Source organism: Triticum aestivum, chromosome 3A, assembly GCF_018294505.1.
Source record: "Triticum aestivum cultivar Chinese Spring chromosome 3A, IWGSC CS RefSeq v2.1, whole genome shotgun sequence".
Taxonomy (NCBI): domain Eukaryota; kingdom Viridiplantae; phylum Streptophyta; class Magnoliopsida; order Poales; family Poaceae; genus Triticum; species Triticum aestivum.
The window spans coordinates 26,407,956-26,416,772 of record NC_057800.1 but is presented as its reverse complement, the minus strand read 5'-3'; positions in this window follow the sequence as shown (position 1 = coordinate 26,416,772).

Below are 8,817 nucleotides of genomic sequence, written 5' to 3'. Positions count from 1 at the left end.
CACGACCTAAAAACTCCTTAATCATCATCTGAAAAGTCTGCAACAGTAACGTTGCAGCCCGAAAACGGGTCAACACATGGAATATGCTGGCAAGGTAACACATAGAGAGTAATGGAATGAAATAGCTATACTATATGCATATTTGGCTGGTGGAAAGCTCTATGGTTACTGTTTTGTGTAAAGCCAATTTTTCCTTACTTCAAAGGAATAAAATTTAATTACTATCATGGTGGTTGTTAAACATTGAGAATGGTTGACAACATTCTCAATCCCAATTAAATATCATCATTAAACATAACCCAACAAAATTAATTTAGAGTAACACGTTGAGATTCACATGAAAATCCAAGTACTAGATACTCAAGATGTCCATAACCGGGGACACGGCTGACCATGATTAGTTTATTACACTCTGCAGAGGTTTGCACACTTTTCCCCACAAGACTCGATCGCCTCCGTTTGGTTTCTCGCACTACATGGTGTTTGAGAAGACGGATGACCGAGACATAGTCTTTCAGAAGCGCTAGCACCTTACGATCGGGTAGACCGTACCACCTACATCCCCTACATCTGCTAGTCTACCACTGTAAGAGTTCGCACAACTTAGTCAACTATGCTAGAGCCCATAATAGCTTGTGGCTGCACACGGAAGTTTCTAGTATGAATAGTCTCATGATCCCTTTGAGCCTGAGTGGCGGTCCAAAAGAAAACAGGCAAGTCCTGGAATACCCAGGTGCCTCAATCCACCCAGATGTGTGTTTAAGTTGCCACCTTAGATAAACCATTAATTAACAATCTCACATCTGTCATGGATATCACTCACCCAATCCACGTCTACTAGCATAGCATGGCATAATAAGCAAACGTAGAAGTAACTCCCAAAGGTTTGATAATAACAGGTAATAGGTACTACCTCATCTACTTCCCATCCCACAATTTAATTAGATCCTAATCAAGCAATGTGTGAGGATTGATCTAATGCAATAAAATTGGGTAGTAGAAAAGGTATGATCAAAGTGTTACTTGCCTTGCTGACGATCCGCGAAACCTAACGATTCGAAGTAACAGGCGGCGCACTCCGGGTATTCTATCGCAGACAAACAAACAAGCATACAATAAGTACTCATCTAATGCACAGGTAAAACTCAAATAAGAGATCTAACCAGAAAGTTCAACTTAAGAACTCCGGTTGGCAAAAAGAATCAAATCGAACGAAACAACGAAAGTCAAACGGCGAAAGAAAACAACTTCGTTCTAGTAATCTGGATCTAGGGCAAATTTTACAGTAGCAAAAACTTGTTTAAGTTGGTTAAACGAATAGAGGGTTTCGAGATGAATCTCTAGGCGCTTGAATCGCCTGATTCGGATAAACGAGCGAAAAGTTAAACTAAAACGAAAATCGGATCAGGAATCGCGATCAGAAAAATCGCGGATTTAATCCGAGAAAAAGAAAAACGACGAACGCCGAATATTTTTTTTCTTTTTTTTCAGCATGGAAAACGATGCGGTGACGAACCTTGGGCGGCGGGATCATCGGCGGCGGCGGCTCCGGCGGCGCGCGCGGATCGAGGCAGGGCTGATGGCCTGGGGCGGCTCGGGGCGGCGCTATTTAAAGGCTGCCCCCGGGCGGTGTCCCGCTCGGGTACGGCCCGAAGTCGGTTCGTTTTTTTAATTATTCCGCTTGGAAGAAAAATAAAAAGAAATACTAAACTGACTCCAAAAATTCCGAAATAAATTTTCACGGGCTTTTAAAATCAAGCCGCACAAGGTGAACATTTATTTGGGCCCTAAATATAATTTTGAAAAACACACTTTTTTCTTAAATTCAATAAAACACCAACAAACTCTGAAATAAAATCTTATTTGATTTTATTATTAAATCCTCAATATTTCTTTATTTTGGGAAAGTCATTTTATTCCCTCTCTCATATTTTTGTAGTAGAAATAACTGATGATAAAATAAATAAAATCAAATGATCCTATTCTCAAAATTTGAGAGAACTCAAATATGAAAATAACGAAATCCCCAACTCTCTCCATGGGTCATTGAGTTGCGTAGAATTTCTAGGATCAACCAAAATGCAAAATAAAATATGATATGCATTGATGATCTAATGTATAACATTCCAAATTGGAAATTTGGGATGTTACAAACCTACCCCCCTTAAGATGAATCTCGCCCTCGAGATTCGGGTTGGCTAGAAAATAGGTGAGGGTGGTCCTTGAGCAAATCTTCCTCTCGCTCCCAGGTGGCTTCATCCTCCGTGTGGTGGCTCCACTGAACTTTGCAAAACTTGATAACTTTGCTGCGAGTAACTCGGCCGGCAAACTCGAGAATCTTAGCTGGTTTCTCCTCGTAGGTCAAATCGTTATCCTGCTGAATAGTTTCCAAAGGCACCGTGTCTCTCAACTGTATGTCAGCCATCTCCGCGTGACATTTCTTTAACTGAGAAACGTGGAACACATCATGTACTCCTGACAATCCTTCGGGCAATTCCAACTTGTAGGCCAATTCTCCCATACGCTCCAAAACTCGATATGGTCCTACAAATCGTGGCGCTAACTTCCCTTTAACTCCAAAACGTTTTGTTCCCCGAAGTGGAGATACTCGAAGATAAGCTCTATCTCCGACTTCGTAAACTGTCTCCTTGCGTTTAGAATCTGCATAACTTTTCTGTCTGGACTGGGCTATCTTGAGCCTATCGCGAATCAACTTCACCTTCTGTTCAGACTCTTTAATCAAGTCAGATCCAAACAACTGGCGGTCTCCAACTTCGTCCCACGACAACGGTGTCCTGCACCTCCTTCCATACAAAGCTTTGAAAGGGGCCATCTTTAAATTGGTTTGATAACTGTTGTTGTAAGAGAACTCTGCATATGGCAAATTATCGTCCCAACTAGATCCGTAATCTAGCGCACAAGCTCTCTGCATATCCTCCAAAATCTGATTGACTCTCTCGGTATGTCCATCTGTCTGTGGATGAAAAGCTGTACTAAATTCTAGTCTGGTACCCAAAGTTTCGTGCAACTGCTTCCAGAACTTTGAGGTAAACTGGGTTCCTCTATCTGATACGATACTCCTTGGAACTCCATGCAAACATACGATCCTGGTCATGTATACCTTTGCCAACTTAGCACTGGTGTAAGTGGTCTTTACCGGGATGAAATGAGCTACTTTCGTCAATCGATCAACTACAAACCAAATCGAGTCATAGCCTGAACGAGTCCTGGGTAATCCCGTGTTAAAATCCATGCCTAGCTTATCCCACTTCCATTCGGGTATCGGCAATGGTTGTTACAATCCTGCTGGCTTCTGATGCTCTGCCTTTACTCTCTGACATACATCACAAACTGCTACATACTCCGCAATATCCTTCTTCGTTCTGGTCCACCAGAAAATATCCTTCAAATCCAAATACATCTTGGTATTTCCTGGGTGAATCGAATACGGTGAGTCGTGTGCCTCTTGCAAAATCAACTTTCTGATCTCCATATCATTGGGCACGTAAACACGGTCTTCAAAACATAGGGTGTCGTGTTCATCCTCACGATATCCTTTAGCTTTTCCTTTGCTCAGTTTCTCCTTTATAGCGGCAATCTCTTTGTCAGCTTTCTAAGCTTCCCTGATTTTATCCATCAAGGTTGACTGAATCTCCAATGCTGCTACATAGCCTCTCGGAACTATTTCCAAACATAGTTCACGAAGATTTTCTGCTAACTCCCTTGGTATTTCTCCCGTCATTAATGTATTGACATGGCTCTTACGGCTTAATGCGTCAGCTACTACATTAGCCTTTCCGGGGTGATAATGCAATTTTATATCATAATCCTTGATAAGCTCCAACCATCTCCTTTGTCTGAGATTTAACTCCTTCTGTGTGAAAATGTACTTCAAACTCTTATGATCCGTGTACACCTCACAATGATTTCCAATGAGGAAATGTCTCCATGTCTTCAATGCATGCACTACTGCTGCTAACTCCAAATCATGCGTGGCATAATTCAACTCATGAGGCTTCAGTTGTCTTGAGGCATATGAAACAACTCTCCCTTCCTGCATAAGCACTGCTCCAAGTCCTCGACGTGAAGCGTCACAATACACCTCATAATCCTTGGTCTGGTCTGGAAAAATCAATACTGGTGAGGTAACCAAACATTTCTTCAACTCCTGGAAACTAGCCTCACATTCCTCTGTCCATATGAACTTGGTATCTTTCTTCAACAACTCAGTCAGCCTTCGGTGCAGCTCCCGCGCCGGCCTATGGAGGGTTTTACCCTACTCAGGTACTACCGCCGTGGGACCTGGCCCTGCTCGCCGCCCTGCACTCCGCCCCGTCACCGAGCTCTTATGGTTGCGGTGGTGACTGGTACATGGACTCGGGCGTCACTGCTCACATGACTGCTCATCCCGGTAACCTCATGTCTGCCACTCCCATTCATACTCCCACCCATATCACCGTTGGTAATGGTTCCTCCCTACCCATTACGCATGTCGGTCATATGTCTTTTCCGTCTACTTCTACTCATGTCCATATGTCTAATATTTTTGTGTCTCCTGACTTAGTTACTAATCTTGTTTCTGTTCGTCGCCTTGCTCGTGAGAACCCTATCACCATTGAATTTGACGATATCGGTTTTTCTGTGAAGGACGCCCGTACACGGATGGTACTCCAGCGATGTGACAGCCCAGACGAGCTTTACCCAGTGCACCCCTCCGGCGCCACCACCACCCGTCGTCCCGTCGCCTTCGTCACCAGTGTCGATCTTTGGCATGCCCTTCTTGGTCATCCCAACTTCACCGTTATGCGTCAGATTCTTCATAGTTTTTCTTTCTCATGTAATAAAGTCGACGATCATACTTGTGAGGCTTGCCGTCTTGGCAAGCACATTCGTCTTCCCATTAGCGAGTCTACAAACATTTCCACCTTTCCATTTCAGCTATTGTATAGTGATGTTTGGACGTCCCCGGTTGCTAGCAACACGGGCTATTTATACTATCTGGTGATATTGGATGATTTTTCTCATTATGTGTGGACATTCCCTCTCCGTCGCAAGTCCGATGCTCTTGCCACACTCACAGCCTTTTATTCATATGTCACCACACAGTTCGGTCGTCCCATTCTCGCGTTGCAAACTGACAACGACAAGGAGTTTAACTGTTGGGTTTTGTAGTAATTTCAAAATTTTCCTACGCACACGCAAGATCATGTGATGCATAGCAACAAGAGGGGAGAGTGCTGTCTACGTACCCACGCAGACCGACTGCGGAAGCATTGACACAACGTAGAGGAAGTAGTCGTACGTCTTCACGATCCAACCGATCAAGCACCGAAGCTACGACACCTCCGAGTTCGAGCACACGTTTAGCTCAATGACGATCCCCGGACTCCGATCCAGCAAAGTGTCGGGCAAGAGTTCCGTCAGCACGATGGCGTGGTGACGATCTTGATGTACTATAGCAGCAGGGCTTCGCCTAAACTCCGCTACAGTATTATCGAGGAATATGGTGGCTGGGGGCACCGCACACGGCTAAGGAATAGATCACGTGGATCAACTTGTGTGTTTCTGGGGTGCCTCTGCCTCAGTATATAAAGGATTAGAGGGGGGAGGCTGGCCGGCCACAGGAGGCGCGCCAGGAGAGTCCTACTCCCTCTGGGAGTAGGATTCCCCCCCAATCCTAGTTGGAATAGGACTCCTTGAGGGGGGAAAGAGAGAGAGGGGGCCGGCCACCTCTCCTAGTCCTAATAGGACTAGGGGAAGGGGGGAGGTGCACAGCCACCTTGGGCTGCCCCTTTCTCCTTTCCACTAAAGCCCACTAAGGCCCATATAGCTTCCGGGGGGTTCCGGTAACCTCCCGGTACTCCGGTAAAATCCCGATTTCACCCGGAACACTTCCGATATCCAAACATAGGCTTCCAATATATCAATCTTTACGTCTCGACCATTTCGAGACTCCTTGTCATGTCTGTGATCACATCCGGGACTCCGAACAACCTTCGGTACATCAAAATGCATAAACTCATAATATAACTATCATCGTAACCTTAAGCGTGCGGACCCTACGGGTTCGAGAACAATGTAGACATGACCGAGACACGTCTCCGGTCAATAACCAATAGCGGGACCTAGATGCCCATATTGGCTCCTACATATTCTACGAAGATCTTTATCGGTCAGACCGCATAACAACATACGTTGTTCCCTTTGTCATCGGTATGTTACTTGCCCGAGATTCGATCGTCGGTATCCAATACCTAGTTCAATCTCGTTACCGGCAAGTCTCTTTACTCGTTCCGTAATACATCATCTCACAACTAACATATTAGTTGTAATGCTTGCAAGGCTTATGTGATGTGCATCACCGAGAGGGCCCAAAGATACCTCTCCGACAATCGGAGTGACAAATCCTAATCTCGAAATACGCCAACCCAACATGTACCTTTGGAGACACCTGTAGTACTCCTTTATAATCACCCAGTTACGTTGTGACGTTTGGTAGTACCCAAAGTGTTCCTCCGGTAAACGGGAGTTGCATAATCTCATAGTTATAGGAACATGTATAAGTCATGAAGAAAGCAATAGCAACATACTAAACGATCGGGTGCTAAGCTAATGGAATGGGTCATGTCAATCAGATCATTCAACTAATGATGTGACCTCGTTAACCAAATAACAACACTTTGTTCATGGTCAGGAAACATAACCATCTTTGATTAACGAGCTAGTCAAGTAGAGGCATACTAGTGACACTAAGTTTTTCTATGTATTCACACATGTATTATGTTTCCGGTTAATACAATTCTAGCATGAATAATAAACATTTATCATGATATAAGGAAATAAATAATAACTTTATTATTGCCTCTAGGGCATATTTCCTTCAGTCTCCCACTTGCACTAGAGTCAATAATCTAGATTACACTGTAATGATTCTAACACCCATGGAGCCTTGGTGCTGATCATGTTTTGCTCGTGGAAGAGGCTTAGTCAACGGGTCTGCAACATTCGGATCCGTATGTATCTTGCAAATCTCTATGTCTCCCACCTGGACTAGATCCCGGATGGAGTTGAAGCGTCTCTTGATGTGCTTGGTCCTTTTGTGAAATCTGGATTCCTTTGCCAAGGCAATTGCACCAGTATTGTCACAAAAGATTTTCATTGGACCCGATGCACTAGGTATGACACTTAGATCGGATATGAACTCCTTCATCCAGACTCCTTCGTTCGCTGCTTCCGAAGCAGCTATGTACTCCGCTTCACATGTAGATCCTGCTACGACGCTTTGTTTAGAACTGCACCAACTGACAGCTCCACTGTTTAATGTAAATACGTATCCGGTTTGCGATTTAGAATCGTCCGGATCAGTGTCAAAGCTTGCATCAACGTAACCTTTTACGGTGAGCTCTTTGTCACCTCCATATACGAGAAACATATCCTTAGTCCTTTTCAGGTATTTCAGGATGTTCTTGACCGCTGTCCAGTGATCCACTCCCGGATTACTTTGGTACCTCCCTGCTAAACTTATAGCAAGGCACACATCAGGTCTGGTACACAGCATTGCATACATGATAGAGCCTATGGCTGAAGCATAGGGAACATCTTTCATTTTCTCTCTATCTTCTGCAGTGGTCGGGCATTGAGTCTTACTCAACTTCACACCTTGTAATACAGGCAAGAACCCTTTCTTTGGTTGATCCATTTTGAACTTCTTCAAAACTTTGTCAAGGTATGTGCTTTGTGAAAGTCCAATTAAGCATCTTGATCTATCTCTATAGATCTTAATGCCTAATATGTAAGCAGCTTCACCGAGGTCTTTCATTGAAAAACTCTTATTCAAGTATCCCTTTATGCTATCCAGAAATTCTATATCATTTCCAATTAGTAATATGTCATCCACATATAATATCACAAATGCTACAGAGCTCCCACTCACTTTCTTGTAAATACAGGCTTCTCCGAAAGTCTGTATAAAACCAAATGCTTTGATCACACTATCAAAGCGTTTATTCCAACTCCGAGAGGCTTGCACCAGTCCATAAATGGATTGCTGGAGCTTGCACACTTTGTTAGCTCCTTTGGATCGACAAAACCTTCTGGTTGCATCATATACAACTCTTCTTCCAGAAATCCATTCAGGAATGCAGTTTTGACATCCATTTGCCAAATTTCATAATCATAGAATGCGGCAATCGCTAACATGATTCGGACAGACTTAAGCATCGCTACGGGTGAGAAGGTCTCATCGTAGTCAATCCCTTGAACTTGCCGAAAACCTTTCGCGACAAGTCGAGCTTTGTAGATAGTAACATTACCATCAGCGTCAGTCTTCTTCTTAAAGATCCATTTATTCTCAATTGCTTGCCGATCATCGGGCAAGTCAACCAAAGTCCATACTTTGTTCTCATACATGGATCCCATCTCAGATTTCATGGCTTCAAGCCACTTTGCGGAATCTGGGCTCACCATCGCTTCTTCATAGTTCGTAGGTTCATCATGATCTAGTAGCATGACTTCCAGAACAGGATTACCGTACCACTCTGGTGCGGATCTTACTCTGGTTGATCTACGAGGTTCAGTAGTATCTTGATCTGAAGTTTCATGATCATTATCATTGGCTTCCTCACTAACTGGTGTAGGTGTCACTGAAACAGTTTTCTGTGATGTACTACTTTCCAGTAAGGGAGCAGGTACAGTTACCTCGTCAAGTTCTACTTTCCTCCCACTCACTTCTTTCGAGAGAAACTCCTTCTCTATAAAGGATCCATTCTTAGCAACGAATGTCTTGCCTTCGGATCTGTGATAGAAGGTGTACCCAAC